This window comes from Corylus avellana, chromosome 2, assembly GCF_965113065.1.
Source record: "Corylus avellana chromosome 2, dhCorAvel1.hap1.2, whole genome shotgun sequence".
NCBI lineage: Eukaryota > Viridiplantae > Streptophyta > Magnoliopsida > Fagales > Betulaceae > Corylus > Corylus avellana.
In genome coordinates, this window is record NC_142491.1 from 20332148 (window position 1) to 20351217 (window position 19070).

Below are 19070 nucleotides of genomic sequence, written 5' to 3' on the forward strand. Positions count from 1 at the left end.
TGTATTTTCATTGACTTTATTTCCTTTTGTGCCTTTTTTTTTTTTTCCTATTCAAAGCGGGTAAAGGGGAAACGAACAATTAGAAGAAAATGAAAAGCAAAGGCGATACTTGGAAATGGGTAAAAAAAATAACCCGGCCCATCAAGAGAATTGGGGCTGCCAAAGAAGGCGGTTAAGGTAGGAAAAGTTCCATAAATGGAACAAGTACCAAACCAACAAGGCTAGAAAATAGTCATGACCATTTCGAAACCCTTCAACTTTATCTAAATCCCGAAAGCATGGGACACAGATAGAAACATGACCCTCGAAATACCCTTAAACCCTATCCTAGTCATTGCTGGAAAAACAACACAACTCTGATCTGTTGGTAATCGGTTGAGAGTAATAAACATAAGCATATTTAAGATTTTTGAAAGAAATGCATATGGAAGCAAACAATAATTATGAATTGTTACCAGTCAAAATGAAACATAAATAAAATTTTCTGATATACAAAGGAAATTGTAATGGATGGATGATAAATGACATAATCTGACTGCAATTATGATACATGCATGTGTGCACGAGTGACACAGCCCTCATCTCCCGGAGAGGCAGGCTGAGCTAGCTGGAGTCAACACCACTCGTGTGCTGCATATTTTATGTCATTATAAACCTTAACTTGATTTTCGAAAATTAAATATAATTGGTAATGAGTTGGTGGGGAGACAATGCATAAACATAGCTGGTATTGCATTTAGATCCAAATCGAAATCATGTTACTACTCATTGAGTTATGAAGATGATGAGATTCCTATTGTCTCCCTCTACCTCTAATATATATTCAGTAGATGCCAATGGAAGGATGGCAAATTTCTACACTGATTTGAACAATATTCAACTCCTAGGCCTTCATCTTCTCTGAGTACGTGGAAAAAGATGGCCTCATCTCCTCTTATCAAAAAACCCCATGCTCGATCCAATAGCTTGCCATCCAGACCACATCCTCTCATTCTAGACTGCAATGAGCATTTATGCAGATTGGAGGCTTCTGCTTCATCATCATCATTAAGCAGCAAACTAATTGGCCTTCAGGATTTGCATGATTGTGTTGAAAAGTTGCTTCAGATACCCCAAATGCAGAAAGCCTTTGTCGAAAGGTGTAATGGCAAATGGGTAGAAGAGCTTTTGGATGGATCTCTCAGGCTCTTGGACATGTGCAGTGCAGCCAAGGATGCCTTGATACATACAAAAGAATGCGCACGCGAACTGCAATCAATTATGCGCAGAAGGGCAGGAGGTGACATGGGGCTCGAAAGGGAGGTTAGAAAATTCTTCAACTCCAGGAAGGTTGTTAAGAAGGCAATTCAGAAGGCCTTAAAGGGCATGGAAGGCAAGCATGCTGACAAAAAACATGAGACTCTTCCCATGGTTAGCACATTGAGAGAAATAGAAGCAGTAACTCTCACTGTGTTTGAATCCTTGTTGTCCTTTGTTGCCGGCCCGAGGTTGCCATCAAAACTAAGCAGCTGGTCCTTGGTTTCTAAGTTGGTGCTCCCCAAAAGAGTAGTAAATGAGAATGAAGAAACAAATACATCTGAATTTGAGAAGGTGGATGCTGCATTACACTCCCTCATTAGTCACAACACAAACAAAACAAGCAAATCAGATTATATCACTCACGTTGAGAATGTGCATAACTTGCTGGGTACTAAAGAGATAGACTGGAATCACACACTTATTACATAATATTGCCCAAAATAAAGAGATTGCAAAAATATGCAATTATTATGATTATGGGCTATCTTATGAGATCCCAGGAATCTATACCATATCCATTACTGGTGATCATGGACTCTACAACTAACAGTATAATTATCGTCTGCCATGTATTGCTTTGCATTGTTTAAGACACCTTTGAATTTCTCATATGCTGCGAGAAACCTTTTGTGATTCTTCACATTCTCAATGAAGTACCCAAGACAATTTCTATAACATAATTTCAATTTTTCACTTTTCTCTTTACGAATACTCTTCCTTGGGCGTATACCATCATCATTTGGAGAGAAAGAGAGAAGTTGAGTGGGTACTGGCAAGCGATGGAGAGATGAGGGCATATTGGAAGTACTGCATGCTTCAAAACTAGAAAAAGAGTCATTAACAATATTATCATTACCAGAAATTCCTTCATAACTTTTTTGTCCATTGTTCCTTTCACTCTCTTGGAATTACTTTTTTTCATGGAACTCTAGGATGAATCCATAATCTATAACATCTAAAGCTTTTACATACAAGAGTGATTTCTTTTTTTATTTTTCATTTTTTTAAGCCAAGAATTTTTTAAGCATGGTGACCTTGGACAGGTTTGATGGGTTTCGGCTAACTTGAATTTAAGTTAAGGTCATGCATGTCTCTTGATTGTTTAATTAGTTTTTATTATAGATATTTAGTAATTTCTTGGTTTTTTTTTTAATTTTTTTTTTATTTTAAATGTCGGCAAAAGTCATGTTTAATCGAGCACGAAAATCAATTTATTTAAGGGAAGATTTGTTTAAGCATGGTGACCTTGGAAATGTTTGATGGGTTTTGGCTAACTTGAATTTAAGTTAAGGTCATGTCACTTGATTGTTTAGTTTTTATTATAGATATCTAGTAATTTCTAAGAGGATTTTTTATTTTTTAAAGTCGTTTTTAATCAAGCATGAAAATTAATTTATTTAAGTGAAGATTTGTTTAAGCATCATGACTCTTGAGTTTTTATAATAGTCATCTAGTGATCTTTAAGAGTTAATTTTTTTTTTGCAAAAGTCATGTCTATTCAAGTATTAAAGTTGTATTTCAATTTATCTAAGTGAAGAGTTGTTTAAGCATATGGTGACCGTTACAAACTTAAGTTTACAATGGATAAATTAGGCTATGAGGAAACTTAGATCTTTAGATTTTAAGAGAACCCAAAACTTTTTCCCAATACAAGGGTTGAGATTAATTCTTCTCTTCTTTTATTCATAACATAATAGCCTTTAAATATGCAAATTATTTCCATGTTTTCTAGGATTAAGTCATCAAGAGACCCTTATTAAAACAATATCATTATTCTAATTCGGCTAAGGTTAACTAACTTATGCTAACATCGAAATGCCTAATATCGAAATGCCTGTAACATTGACCATGGAAGCGTTTGATTGTTTTTGATTAACGTGAATTTTTGTTAAGGTAATGTATTTTGACTCTTGAGTTCTTGTTATTATCATCCAGTAATTTCTAAGATCTTTTTTTTTTTTTTTTTTTTTTTTTTTTTTAGGGGGGGCAAATGACATGTGTAATCGAATATAAAAGTTGTTTTTGAATTTATCTGAGTGAAGATTTATTTAAGCAATGTGACATTGGAAATGATTGATGGATTTTAACTACATAAATTTTAGTTGAGGTCATGTCTTATTATAGTAATCTAGCAATTTCTAAGAGTTTCATTTTTTTTTTTTTTTTTTTTAATTTAAGAGTTTATTAAGCATGGTGACATTGGAAATGATTGGTGGATTCTCACTAATGTAAGGTCATGTTTCTTGACTATTGAGTTCTTATTACAGTCATCCAATAATTTCTAAGATTTTTTTTGGGAAAAATATAATTTAGTCCTCCAAACTACGAGACATTTTCATTTTAGCCCCATAATATTCAAAAAGTGATAAAATACCCCACAAACTGCTAACCAGTTGTAATTTGGCCACTCTGTTAGTCATTACCGTCAAATAGGATGAAAAATTCAATACTACGTCGTTTTGACAAGATTATGTTACTAAAATACCCTTTTTGAAAAAAAAAAAAATCAATTTAAAAATGACTCCCAAACCGACATCGTTTTGAGGAAAAAAAAAAAATGGTTTAGGGGTAGCTCGTCGGCCACCCCATAGACCATGAGGGTGGCTGGCGAGCCACCCCTAGCCCATGGGGGTGGCCGCCGAGCCACCCCCTGGCTTGTGGAGGTGGTCGGCAAGCCACCCCAAAACCACCTTTTTTTTTTTTTTTTTTTTTTTTTTTTTTTTTTTTCAAAATGACGTCGTTTTTGTGTTATTTTTAAAATTGATTTTTTTTTTTTTTCAAAATGGCATTTTAGTAACTTAACCTCAAAAAACAACGTCGTTTTAAATTTTGCATACTATTTGACTGTGTTGACTAACGAAGCGGCCAAATTTCAACTTTTTAGTAGTTTGAGGGGCTACTTTTTCACTTTTTGAACATTTAAGAGCTAAAATGAAAATGGCTGGTAGTTTCGGGAGTTAAATTATATTTTTTTCCATTTTTTTGGAAAAAATATAATTTAGACCCCAAAACTCCAACCATTTTCATTTTAGCCCATAATATTCAAAAAGTGATAAATAGCCCCCCCAAACTACCAACCAGTTGCAATTTGGCCACTCCGTTAATCATTATCGTCAAATAGGATAGAAAATTCAATACTACGTCGTTTTGACAAGGTTAAGTTACTAAAATATCCTTTTGAAATAAAAAAATCAATTTAAAAAATGCTCCCCAAAACGAAGTCGTTTTGAGGGGAAAAAAAAAAACGGTGGTTTAGGGGTGGCTCGCCGGCAACCCCATTGTCTATGGGGTGGCCGACGAGCCACCCCCAGGACATGGGGGTGGCTGGGCAGCCACCCCATAGGCCATGGGGTGGCCGCCCAGCCACCCCAATGGCCTATGGATGGCTCGTCGGCCACCCCATAGACCATGGGGGTGGTCGGCGAGCCACCCTTAGGCCATGGGGGTGGCCGCTGAGCCACCCCCAGGCTGGTGAGAGTGGCTGGGCGGCCACCTCCAGACCTGTAGGTGTGGCTGGGCGGCCACCCCACAGGCCTGGGGGTGGCCGCCCACCCACCCCCACAAGCTTTTGGGTGGACGGCGAGCCATGCACACCTAAACCACCGTTTTTTTTTTTTTTTTTTTTTTTTTTTCAAAACGATATGGTTTTTTGGGGGCATTTTTTAAATTGAATTTTTTTTTTTTCAAATTAGCATTTTAGTAACTTAACCTCAAAAAACGATGTCGTTTTACATTTTGCATCCTATTTGATTGTGTTGACTAACGGAATGGCCAAATTGCAACTTTTTGGTAGTTTGGAAGGCTAAATTATATTTTTCCTTTTTTTTTTTTTTTTTTTTTTTGTTGTTGAAAAAAGTCATTTCTAATCGAGCATAATAGTTTTATTTGAATTTAATTAAGTGTAAAAAGAATTTTGGATGTACTAAAATAGTAGACGTGCGTCACTTGATTGTTTCAGTGACGCACGTCTACTATTGAAACAAATCATCTGAGAGGGGTCGTTTTTACTATTTAAATGACCATTGGTGGGGTCGTTTTGTTAAAATGATCCCATTCCAAAGTGCCCCTAACACCTGTGTTTTTTGTTGTTTCTATGTTTGGTGTCTACTCCATAAGTATTATGGAGTAAGGAGAACACAAGGAATCTCATCCTCTTCAAATATCAAGTGGTCGTAACATGATTTCGATCCGGATCTCAATGCTATGTCCGTAATGTTTTTCCAATGTCTCCTTCTGATCAGCTCTCCAACTCATTATTAGTTATTTGTAGACTAAAAAATCACAGATATGCAATACACGAATGGCATTGACTTCATTTCCTCTGACACAATAAACAATAATAGATATACAATCCAGATTGCCTGCCTGCCTTCCTGGAAGACAAGAAGCCTGCGCCACATGAGCAGAAAAATATTAGTTGCAATTAGTGTTTCAGGACTGTTTTTTGTCTTAAAAGTGACAATATGCCTGAGATGGTGTCTATCATTTAATATAATTGGTAATGAGCTGGTGGGGAGACAATGCATAAACATTGCTGGTATTGCATCTAGATCCAAATCGAAAAGATGTTACTACTTATTGAGTTATGAAGATGATGAGATTCCTCTTGTCCCCTCTACCTCTAATATATATTCAGTAGATGCCAATGGAAGGATGGCAAATTTCTACACTGATTTGAACAATATTCAACTCCTACACCTTTCTCTTCTCTAAGCGGAAAAAGATGGCCTCATCTCCTCTCAACAAAAAATCCCATGCTCGATCCAATAGCTTGCCATCAAGATCACATCCTCTCATTCTAGACTGCAATGAGCATTTATGCAGATTGGAGGCTTCTATTCATCATCATCATTAAGCTGCAAACCAATTGGCCTTCAGGATTTCCATGATTGTGTTGAAAAGTTGCTTCAGCCGCCCCAAATGCAACACGACTTTGTCGAAAGGTGTAATGGGAAATGGGTAGAAGAGCTTTTGGATGGATCTCTCAGGCTCTTGGACATGTGCAGTGCAGCCAAGGATGCCTTGAAACATACAAAAGAATGCACACGCAAACTCCAATCAATTATGTGCAGAAGAGCAGGACGTGACATGGGGCTTGAAAGAGAGGTTAGGTAATTCTTGACCGCTAAGAAGGTTGTCAACAAGGCAATTCAGAAGGCCCTAAAGGGTATGGAAGGCAAGCATGCTGACAAAAACCATGAGACTCTTCCCATGGTTAGCACATTGAGAGAAATAGAAACAGTAACTCTCACTGTGTTTTGAAAAATCTAAAACGACTCCAAACGACACCTATTCAAATGTCTAGGTGATTCACAAATATTAAGCGGAATAAGATTTGACCTAACAATCAATAATCAACCAAATACAGATATGTAATGAAAATCAAGAACACAGATATTTGGTTACGAAGAGGAAACCATTTAGAGAACTCTCTAAATGTAAAACCTCTCCGGGGCAGCCAAACCCAGGAAATCAATCCACTATAAGAAGAATAAGGAATACAAGAAGAATTACAAAACATTTGCAATTTACTCTTTCTTGTACACGACAAGCGACCCACTTGACTTCTACCGCAGTAGCCCTTTCCAGAACATCTGGCACAATTCTTCTATAAGATTTCCTTTCACCGGAACTCCGATTGACTTCACGTATTTAATCCCTTCTCAAATAAGCTAGAACAATATCTGTCTCTAAGCTCTCTGATTTTGCTCTCCAAAGAAATACGTAAAAACTATAATGGCAAAATACAGTAGCTTAAATAGAAAATAAACATAATAAGGCTGCCGTGTCCAGACATGGCTAATCTGGGGTCCGGACATGGCTAGGATTACTTATGCGTAACCTAATGATGTCCGGACCTCCAAATCGTGTGTCCGGACATCTCAGAAAAATATTGCTTTCTGGAACTGAGGTCCGGACCCAACTTCTGGTGGTCCGTACCTCTCCTTCAAAAACCCAATTTCTGGAAATCAGGTCCAGACCCAGCGCCTGGCGGTCTGGACCTACTTTGTAAAACTCAGCTTCTGGAAATCAGGTCCGGACCCAGCGTCTGGCGGTCCGGACCTGCTCTTTAGAATAGCCTTGCTGGTTTCTGTGTCCGGACCCTTCTTCTGGCGGTCCGGACCTGACTTCTGGGGGTCCAGACAAGGCCTTCGAGAGTCTGTTTCTGAACACTTTGAGATGCTTCATTTTCACCAACTTTACATGCAAACCGAATGAGCCAAAACATAACCCAACAAACTCCTCCCTTTGGCCATTCGGGGACAAAAACAATTTTTACATGAAAATGACACATCAAATCAACTCCCCCTTTTTGTCTCAGAAGGACAAAAGGAAACAAACAAACTAACAACTCAAGAAATCTGAAAAAAAAAATAGCCACAAGGAAATAAGATAGATTATTTTTGCCAAAGACTATCCTTGATATACTTCACATCTTTCTCCAAAGTCGTATGGATTGTGCTACACTTCTGTGAGAGAAGAAAAATTATCAAGCAATCAAGCAATTTGGAATGGCACTTTGAAACCCAAACGTTCACATCCTAGAATTGGATTCGAAACCAAAACTGAAACGAAGAAGGGAAGAAAACATACCTTGGGTGAGTGAGTCTTGATCCTTTAAGTTGAAAAGATGGACTCACAGAGAAAGAAAAAGAAAAAAAATAACACACAAAAAAATTGATCCTCCCCCTTAATATAAAAACAAAATAAACAATAAACCTTTTTTTTTAAAAAAAAAAAAAAAATTAAAGGAAAATACAACTTGTATAGATATCCAATAAATCATGCATGCCCTTATGAATATCTTAACAATCCAGAGTGATCAACAAACTACACTTACACCTTAAATGTACCATATGCATGACACAACCTTGTTCTGTGAATGCAATCAAGTAGGCAATAATCAGAAATCTCATGTGAATGTGTAGTGTGTGAAAACTCCCATTAAATAAGATTGCATCAGTGGAAAGGAAATCTAGGCAGACATTTTGTAAATGAAAGACAAACAGTCTGATTCAAGCCACAGTAAAACCTTATAATGTTAGGACCTAGATTCCCTCATCCGATACACTCCCCCTGAGACTAATCATTCGCTTTTACCATGTCCTTTAGTAATCATCTATTTTCGCAATGATTTGATCACTGATTCTTTCTTTAGGGACAGACAGAAGCAAAACTAAGTCATTTGAGCTTATTTTATGCTTTTTTTTTTTTTTTTTTTTTTTTTTTTGGAAAATGTTGGAATTTTTAGGAGCTAGGTTCAACTAACGAGTTGGTCAAGTGGATAGAACTGACACTACCTATCTTCCAAGCAAAATGTTTGCTCCAAATTCCCAAACACATAACAAAAATCTAAATCTAATGGGGGCAAAAAGTGCACAATTTTGAACATGAGAAAAACTGACTCTTTACTCCTTTAACAGTTTTCAGAAGAACAAGGTATATCATAAATATATGGAGCTTGAGATGTAAATTGCAGAAATATTGACCCCACTCACATGGAAAATATTCATTTGAGCACAAGACATGAGAAACTGACTATCCAACAAATAAAAAACAATCCCAAAAATAAAAGAATCAAAGAAAAAATAAAGACAAAGCAAACAAAAACAATCAAAAACAAACAAAAATGCCCTAGAACAGCTATAGACAAATATCAATATGTTCAATTTCTAGGCATGTTATGTGCCCACCTAATCTAGGTGAGTCCATTACCACTCCCCCTCAATGGGTGAATGGTATTAATCTTCTTGACCCAAACTTTCTTCACATCAGGGACAACTGTGTGACTCTTATCCAAGACATCTAACCGTGTTACTACATCTCTCATCATGTTGAATAATTTCTCATAACTATTTCTAGAATGGAAATATTCTCTTTTAGGCTCATGACTGTTAAGCTGAAAACACTTAGGACGAATATGTCCAATCTTACCACAGTTATGACACGTAGGAATAAACCTTTGAGAAGGTTGGTTCCTTAACATGTGCATACTTCTCGACTTAGAACTAGATATATAAGAATCAGTTAGAGTTCCCTTACCTTTTCCACCTTTGGAAATTTGAGGAGAAATTACCTTCTTTTCAGCCAAGCTATCTTCTTTGTTCACTGGTTTCACAAAAATCATCTTTGAAGAAGAAGCAACATTAGTCGATAAAATAGCAGATTTATCAAAACCCAATCCAGTTCTATCAAACGAATGTTTCTGATTATGTAGCATTTGATTTAGCTTTTCACTAGAGAATTTTGTTAAATGATTCTTTGATTCATTCAGTTCATTCTTTAAGGATTTCACTTTGGCAATTAGCATTTGATTTTCAGACATCAAAGTATTATGAGTAGCAAGAGAATCAGTTAAAGTGACAGAAAGTTGATCATTTTCAAGATTAACCTCATTGAGTTTCTTCAATTGCTATTTATTCACCTTTTTCAGTTTAGTGTATTCCACAAAGAGATTATTATAAGCATTTTGCAAATCATCTTCTTCTTCCGAATCATTATCGGACACACCTTGTTTGTCTTGAGAATTACACTCACTATTCTCATGCTCACTCTCATAACTAACTCCAAATGCTAAGTAATTAACTCCCTGTTCAGCATCGTCCTTGTCTGACTCATCACTTTAAGTCACATTAAATGCCTTGCCATTTGACTTTCTCAAGTTAGCACAGTCAACACGAATGTGCCCATGTCCTCCACATTCGTGACACTTGATACCTCTAGGTGACTTTCCTTTCTCAACATTCTCATTTCTAGACTTCTCAGAAAATTGTGAATTGCTATTTCTAAAATTTCCTTTCTTGGCTCTAAAGAATTTCCTAAACTTCTTAGCAAACATAGCAATTTCTTCCTCATTTCCAGAATCCTCATTAGATGAACCACAAGAGTCAACCTTAACATTTTTTGCCTTAAGAGCAATATTTTTGGTGTTCTTGTGTTTAGGAAGAATTAGCTCAAAGGTTTGAAGGGAACCTACAAGTTCTTCTACTCTCATAGTATCTAAGTCCTTGCTCTGTTGTATAGCAGCAATTTGGGGAATAAACCTCTCAGGCAAAGATCTTAAGATTTTTTTCACCACTTTAGCATCATCCATTTTCTTTCCCAAATTAATGGTAGAGTTTCTAATGGCACTAAGCTTTGAATAAAATTCATCAAAAGTTTCATCTTCCTGCATTCTAATCTCCTCAAACTGAGAAACCAACAATTGAATTTTTGAAGTTCTAACAACCTTAGTTCCTTCATGTGTGATTTCTAAAGTTTCACAGGCTTCTTTAGCTATTTCACATCTAGAAATTCTAGAAAATTTCTCATTTGAAACAGAGATGTAAATAGCATTTATAGCTTTGTCATTCGCAGTAGCATTATTCTTTTCCTCTGTTGTCCATTCAACTATTGCTTTTTCTGGACGTGTCCATCCAGATTCGACAATATGCCAAACATTAATGGATTTAAAATATGCTCTCATACGAATTTTCCAAAGCGTATAATTTGTTCCGTCAAAGACGGGAAGAGAATTAGGAGCAACAGTATGAAACATTTGATATGGAGTCTCGGATCACACTCAGGAAATAAATCCTTCACAAAGTGAACCCGCTCTGATACCAATTGAAAAATCTAAAACGACTCCAAACGACACCTATTCAAATGTCTAGGTGATTCACAAATATTAAGCGGAATAAGATCTGACCTAACAATCAATAATCAACCAAATACAGATATGTAATGAAAATCAAGAACACAGATATTTGGTTACGAAGAGGAAACCATTTAGAGAACTCTCTAAATGTAAAACCTCTCCGGGGCAGCCAAACCCAGGAAATCAATCCACTATAAGAAGAATAAGGAATACAAGAAGAATTACAAAACCTTTGCAATTTACTCTTCCTTGTACATGACAAGCGACCCACTTGACTTCTACCGCAGTAGCCCTTTCCAGAACATCTGGTACAATTCTTCTATAAGATTTCCTTTCACCGGAACTCCGATTGGCTTCACGTATTTAATCCCTTCTCAAATAAGCTAGAACAATATCTCTCTCTAAGCTCTCTGATTTTGCTCTCCAAAGAAATACGTAAAAACTATAATGGCAAAATACAGTAGCTTAAATAGAAAATAAACATAATAAGGCTGCCGTGTCCGGACATCGCTAGGATTACTTATGCGTAACCTAGTGATGTCCGGACCTCCAAATCGTGTGTCCGTACATCTTAGAAAAATATTGCTTTCTGGAACTGAGGTCCGGACCCAACTTCTGGCGGTCCGGACCTCTCCTTCAAAAACCCAATTTCTGGAAATCAGGTCCGGACCCAGCGTCTGGTGGTCTGGACCTGCTTTGTAAAACTCAGCTTCTGGAAATCAGGTCCGGACCCAGCGTCTGGCGGTCAGGACCTGCTCTTTAGAATAGCCTTGCTGGTTTCTGTGTCCGGACCCTTCTTCTGGCGGTCCGGACCTGACTTCTGGGGGTCCGGACATGGCCTTCGAGAGTCTGTTTCTGAACACTTTGAGATGCTTTATTTTCACCAACTTTACATGCAAACTGAATGAGCCAAAACATAACCCAACATGTTTGAATCCTTGTTGTCCTTTGTTGCCGGGCCGAGGTTGCAATCAAAACTAAGCAGCTGGTCCTTGGTTTCTATGTTGGTGCTCCCCAAAAGAGTAGCACATGAGAATGAAGAAACAGCTGCATCTGAACTTGAGAAGGTGGAAGCTGCATTACACTCCCTCATTAGCCACAACACAAGCAAATCAGATTATATCACTCACGTTGAGAATGTGCATAACTGCTGGGGAATTTGGAGTCAATTGTTCAAGATCTTGAAGATGGACTTGAATGCCTGTTTAGGCGCCTAATCAAAACCAGAGTTTCTCTTCTCAACATCCTGAACCACTAGCCAGAAAGATCATAATGCAACATCATAGATATACTATAAGCAAACAATCACCAAAACATAAAAAATCACACACAAGGATTTTGGTGACGAAGAGAAAACTATTTAAAAGTAAAACCTTTCCTGGTCAGTCAAACCCAGGAAATCATTATCAAAAGATTATCTAGAGATTACAGACACTAGGAACACTTACAAACCGATGCAAGACCTTGACTCTACGACAAGCCTCCAACTTGTCTCCTTGCTCATAATCTTATTCAACGTGATTCTCCTTTACATGACCCTTCCGATTGACTTCAATTAAGCACAATCAAGCTAATAAAATCCTCTACGAGGAACAATTTGGCTCTCAACAAATATTCTCTCTCAACACAGCCTCTCACGAAACCTAGCCTTTTATTTTCTACCTCTCTCTCTCTCTCTTTATAAAGTTATTTATATATGAGAGAATCAAACCTAGCTACGTCACCCATTAAAACATATTTTTTGGGCATTCTACAATGGGCTGTCCGGACGGGGGTAAGTGCCCGTCCAGACAGAACTAGTTTCACGGAGAAAACTAATTCTCGTATTGTGGTGTCCGGACAACATTGTTTCCCTGTGTAGATTGCCACTGCTTCAATAGAGAAAATGAGTCTCTGTTTTTTCTGTCCGGACATGGAGAACCTGTTGTCTGGACAGCTGGACTGCCATTGCTTCAACAGAGAAAATGAGTCTGTTTTTTTTTTTTTTTTTTTTTTTTTTTTGTCCGGACAGCTGCTTCTCAGCTTCTTGAATCTCTACTTCTCAGCCTCTTGGATCTCTCGGAATACTGTGGAGTCTTTGGATCACCGAATTAGCCAACAAGAGCTAACAAACTCCCCCTTTGGCAATTCGGTGACAAAACCAAAAAGTAGGAGGGCCATCCAATCATCTCCCCATATTTACTCATCATTTTTGTCACAGAATGACAAAAGGTCTCCATGGTTCCTGAAACACTCACAAAAAACCATCAAGGCATATGTGGAATAGGAGTAACATAAGGAAAAAAAACCATGATCACATAGAAATGAAAAATGCATGAAGTTTAATGCAGATCATGAAGGCCATAAACAAAACTCCCCCTCAATGCATGACTTAATAGCAACAAGAAACTTGAAATGAACAAAACATGTTTCTCCCCCTCGAAAGTCAAAAGAACACATATGATACACATCAATGACTCATGTATTGCACAATGAATATCCCAAACATGCTCCAAATATGCAAAATATACATGAGACTAGAAATGGCAAGAAACTCATATTGCTTAACCCAAGCAAAGAAAAATGTTTCATTCAACCCATGCTTATGTGGTGTATGTGTGTAAGCCATCCAAAGAGAAAAATTTTCAACGTACAAAATGAGGAGAAAGTTTCACCACCATGAGGTTTTGACAAGTATATCAAATCAAAAGTCAAACATTATCATACTAGGGCCTCGCCACTCTCATCCTATACATTTATCTTTGTAAAACATTTTGCACAAATTTGACACAGTGAAATAATTTCCTTTTGGAATATAATCTTTTGATTTTATTTGTTTCACTATTTTGTTTATTTTTTTCTTTGAGAAAGTGTCCATAAACTTTTGGTGCTTATCACAAAAGAAAAAGCAGAAATTTTTAAGCCTTAGGTTCAACTAGCATATGGTCAGTTTGAAAAATATGACTAGTCAAAAACCTCATATGGTTACCTAACCGACCCCACAAATAAAGTGAAACAAAACCTCAATTTAAACTTAAATGTGCACAAAAGATAAAGCATAAGCAAAATGTACCACAAAAGCTCAGGCTTTAAGTAACCACAAAAACAAATCCATTTACACAAATTTTCATCTCATGCATATTAAGAACATTCCAAGATGCAAGGGATTAAATCCATGGAAGCAACATGAGAAATTAATGGACTATCTAGGTGCATAAGACAAAAGAAACAAAAGAACAACAACCAAAGTAATTTTTTTTTTTTTTTTTTGTTTTTTTTCACAAAAGAAATGAACACACACAAAAGACAATTTCAATACAGATAAAACAAATATGCAATGCAAAATGAAAAACAACATGCTCTAGGATATGCAAAGATATGCAAGAAAATCAATCCTAGGCATGTGGGTGACTCACCTAACATAAGGTGAGATCATCACCACTCCCCCTCAAGGGGTGAATGGTATCATCCTTCCTAACCCAAACTTGAGAAATCTTAGGTCTAGACTTATGACTTTGCTAAAACTTATCTAACCTAGATAGCATTTCTCTCATCATTATAACCAAACCCTCACTTTCTTTCCTAAAATAGGAATTTTCATTTATATGCACATGAGGTTTCAAATTAAAATAGTGAGGTCGAATGTGACCCACTTTTCTACATGATGACATGTAGGGACAAACCTTTGAGAAGGTAATTTCCTAGAAGGATGCACGACTCTAGGTGTAGGGTAAGATGCATGAGCCTCAATATAGATTTTCTTACCTTTCTTACCTTGAGGAGTCGGAGCAACTGCTTGCTTTTCTTTACTTGAAGATTCTTCTACTTTCACTTGTTTAACAAAAATAGTCTTTGAAGTAGAAGCACGGTTAGAAGACAAAATAGCAGTTTTATCAAATCCTAAGCCAAATCTGTCACTAGAATGCTTTTGAATATGCAACATTTTATCAAGCTTTTCACTAGAGAATTTACTCAAGTGTTTTTTAGATGCAGTTAAATCATTTTGAAGGGATTTATTTTTAGCAATTAACACATGATTTTCAGATTTGAGAGTATTGCAAACAACATGTGAATCACTCAAAGATTTCAACAAATTATCCCTTTCAAGCTCAAGATTCTTAAAATCCTTAACAATTTTCAAGTTAGTATTTCTAAGAATAGAAAACTTTTCCATTAAATTGTTAAAAGAGTTTTGAAGATCATTAACCCTATTTGATTCATTATCAGAGGCAGACTGAACATCTGATTGATTAGAATCATCAGAATCATAGGATGCAACAAATGTCACATAATTAGAAGTTTCTTCCTCATCAATGTCACTCAAGGTAATATTGAAGGCTTTTTGACCTTTCAGCTTATTACTCTTGAGGTTAGCACAATTCTTTCGCACATGACCATAGCTAAAACACTCATAACATATTGGACCACGTGGGTCTCTTTCATTTCTATCCTGAGTGCTCTCTTTTTGTTTTCCAAATTTCTTGGAAATTCCATGTTCATTTCTAAAATACTTTCTAGCTATCAAGGCAAGTTCCTCTTCATCTAGTGAATCCTCATCAAATAACTCATCAGAGTTCTTCCAAAGAGTTTTAAGGGCAATTTCCTTATTTTTCTTAGGTTGAGGCAAGGAAAACTCATAAGTTTGAAGAGCACCAACTAACTCTTCTATCCTCATGGTATTAAGATTAGTGCATGACTTAATAGCAATTACCTTCATTATAAATCTTTCAGTAAGTGATCTCATAACTTTTCTAATAAGCTTAGTGTCAGAAACTTTCTTTACTAGATTTATCATTGAATTTCTAATTTCACTAAGTTTACCAAAAAATTAATTGAATGTCTCATCCTCTAACATTTTAATATCCTCAAACTGACAAACTAACATTTGAAGTTTCGAAGCTTTAACAAGATTAGTTCCTTCATACGTAGTTTCTAGGATCTCCCATGCATCCTTGGCACTATCACAATTTGAAATTCTGGAGAACTCAGTTTGTAAAATTGCCAAGCATAGAGCATTCATAGCTTTGTTATTCGCCATACGAGTTTGTTGGCTTATCTGGAGCTTTAAATCCATATTCAATGACATGCCAAACGTCTATAGATTTTAAGAAAAATCTCATACGGGACTTCCAATAGCCATAATTTGATCCATCAAAATTAGGCAAAGTGTTAAGGGTTTGAGACATCTTAAACAAGAAACAAAGATCACACTCAGGAATTTAATCCTTCACGGAATGAACCCGCTCTTATACCAATTGAAAAATGCTTAACAGGGAAAATATAACAGTTTATGCAGAATTAACAGAAATTTAAACTATAAGCAAACTATCACCAAAACATAAAAAATCATACACAAGGATTTTGGTGACGAAGAGGAAACCTTTTAGAAAACTATTTAAAAGTAAAACCTCTCCTGGGCAGTCAAACCCAGGAAATCACTATCAAAAGATTATCCAGAGATTACAGACACTAGGAACACTTACAAACTGATGCAAGACCTTGACTCTGCGACAAGCCTCCAACTTGTCTCCTCGCTCATAATCTTCTTCAACGTGATTTTCCTTTACCAGACCTTTCTGATTGACTTCAATTAAGCACAATCAAACTAATAAAATCCTCTACGAGGAACAATTTGGCTCTCAACAAATATTCTCTCTCAACACAGCCTCTCACAAAACTTAGCCTCTTATTTTCTACCCCTCTCTCTCAATAAAGTTATCTATATACGAGAGAATCAAACCCTAGCCACGTCACCCATTAAAACACATTTTTTGGGCATTCTACAACGAGCCATCCGGACGGGGGTAAGTGCCCGTCCGGACAGAACTAGTTTTCACGGAGAAAACTAATTCTCGTATTGTGGTGTCTGGACAGCATTGTTCCCCTATCCGGACTGCCACTACTTCAACTGAGAAAATGAGTCTCTGTTTTTTCTGTCCGGACATGGAGAACCTGCTGTCCGAACAGCTGGATTGCCACTGCTTCAATAGAGAAAATGAGTCTCTATTTTTTTTCTGTCCAGACATGGAGAACCTGCTGTTCGGACAGCTGCTTCTCAGCTTTTTGAATCTCCACTTCTCAGCCTCTTGGATCTCTCGGAATACTGTGGAGTCTTTGGATCACCGAATTAGCCAACAAGAGCTAACACTATCTATACTTGTAAATGAATGAGATTATATGTGTACGTATTATGAAAAAAGAAGGAGGATATTAAATATAAATCATTTCTCTCTATTTGGATAAGTTGCAGAAATCTTCTGTTGTTAACAATCTTTAATTCCTACACTTTCACTCTCAGTTGCACAATATTGGATGTGAATGTTATATTATGTCCTTTAGTTACCCAATTACTCAGTGTCATGTGTAAAATCACATATGAAAAATTGGCTTTAGACCCAAGTTATAACAAATTTGTTAGTTTTATTTTGTCTTGGCTGGATTCGTGTGAACAAAATATTGGTGGTTAACATGTTCAGTTCAAGTGTGCAGTGAGAGCTTCGTCTGCAGTGGTCTGCAACCTCATCTGAAACCTCGTTTGCAGCCGTCTGGATGAGAAGGCTGAATCTGAATTCCAGAAACCTTCGTCTGCAATGCCGTCTGGACAAAAGCCTCGTCTGCAACTTCGTTTGAGAGCCGTCCGGACGTGCCATGCCAGAGAACTAGGATTTTTTAATGTTTTTAACCTAGTTCTGTCCGGACGAGCCTGTACACCGTTTGGACGCCCCGTATAAATTTAGTCTATTTTGATCAGAGTTTGTGTTGGATTAGACTAGGGGTCTGTAGCCTATTTATATTGAACCATACAGATGTGTACAGGTACGAATTCTGCATCTATAGTTCAAGAGATTCGTGCTAAGAGAGTCTTTGTTATAGAGCGTTCATTCTCTTTCTTAGAGTCAAGAATGTTTGATCGTCCTCGGTGATAAAGCAATTGAAGCCAACTAGAGTTCCGGTGAAGGGAGATCATGTGGAATGAATAGTCCAGAAGTTCTGAGAGAACTACTGTGGTAGCGGATAAGTGGATCATTTGTCTAGTACACAGGAGTCTCAAGTCCAAAGGTTTTGTAAGTCTTTGACATTGTGTAATTTCTCGTTATTCTACTATGAAGTGATTTCTCGGATTTGGCTGTCCTAGAAAGATTTTACATTTTAGAGAGTTCTGTAAATAGTTTCTTCTTCATAAACAAATCTCTGTGTTCATGATTGATTGATTTTACATTCTGCATATATTTGTTGAACTCTATATTAATTCCTGATTGAGTGTCTTTTGGAGTCTTATTAGTTCTTCAAAATTGATCTTTTTACAAAACCTTTGTAACCCAAGACTTTGACTCTACAATTTTCCATATGACATCTACTACAATACCCCGAGTATTTATTAAGGTTTTGTAAGCTTTGGTAGGACTAATGTGTTGCTAAGTTCATTAGGGTTCATTCGAAATAAGAATTATTGACTTTTGTTCTTAGTCGAACGTTTGAGGTTGGATGACTAAGTGTTCGAGTCAAACCCAAGTTATGAACATTCGAGGTTGGATGCCTGAACGTTCGACCTTAACCCTAGTCCCAAACGTTCTACTGTACAATACTAACTTGCCACTGGAAGCTGTAGGACCGTTGGTCCAACAGTACACTGAACGTTCGACACTTGGCAGTACTATGTAAATCAGCTCATCTTTATCCTCTGGCTTTTGTTCACCTATAAATACCCCTCCCCTATGCCCCTTTAGCCTATTTCCACCCCCTTTTCTAATTGTTACCCTAGAGTGAGTGTGTGTGAGTGCTTTAGAGGAGAAAATGTGTTCTTGTTGGTTTTTGCTTCTAAGGAGGTAACCTTCCTATCCTAACTCGTTTGTCAAGTGGTTATTATACTGTCTAGTTGTTTTTCATAGCATTAATTGTAGGTTTAGGCTTATAGATATTTTATTGGTCTTAATACTAGCTTAACGATGGTCTAACGTATTAATAATGTTGGACATAGTTATTTCTGCATGGATGTGTTATTATGGCTTACCACTCCTTTAGGAATCATGTTAAAACCTTAGTACTTGCATAGAAGTGGTTTTGCTGATTTTTTGTTCAAAATGGGTTTTCTACCAAGAATTGAATGTTCGACCTTCCCTGACCAAACATTTGATGTGATGGCCGAACATTCCAT

General features: G+C 36.9%; 2 pseudogenes; both read left to right on the forward strand.

Annotated features, from left to right (window-relative positions):
• The first annotated feature begins 918 nt into the window (after nucleotides 1–918).
• On the forward strand, nucleotides 919–1549 carry LOC132169596 (uncharacterized; annotated as a pseudogene).
• A 4473-nt stretch (nucleotides 1550–6022) lies between these two features.
• On the forward strand, nucleotides 6023–12194 carry LOC132169583 (uncharacterized; annotated as a pseudogene).
• The last annotated feature ends 6876 nt before the right edge of the window (nucleotides 12195–19070 follow it).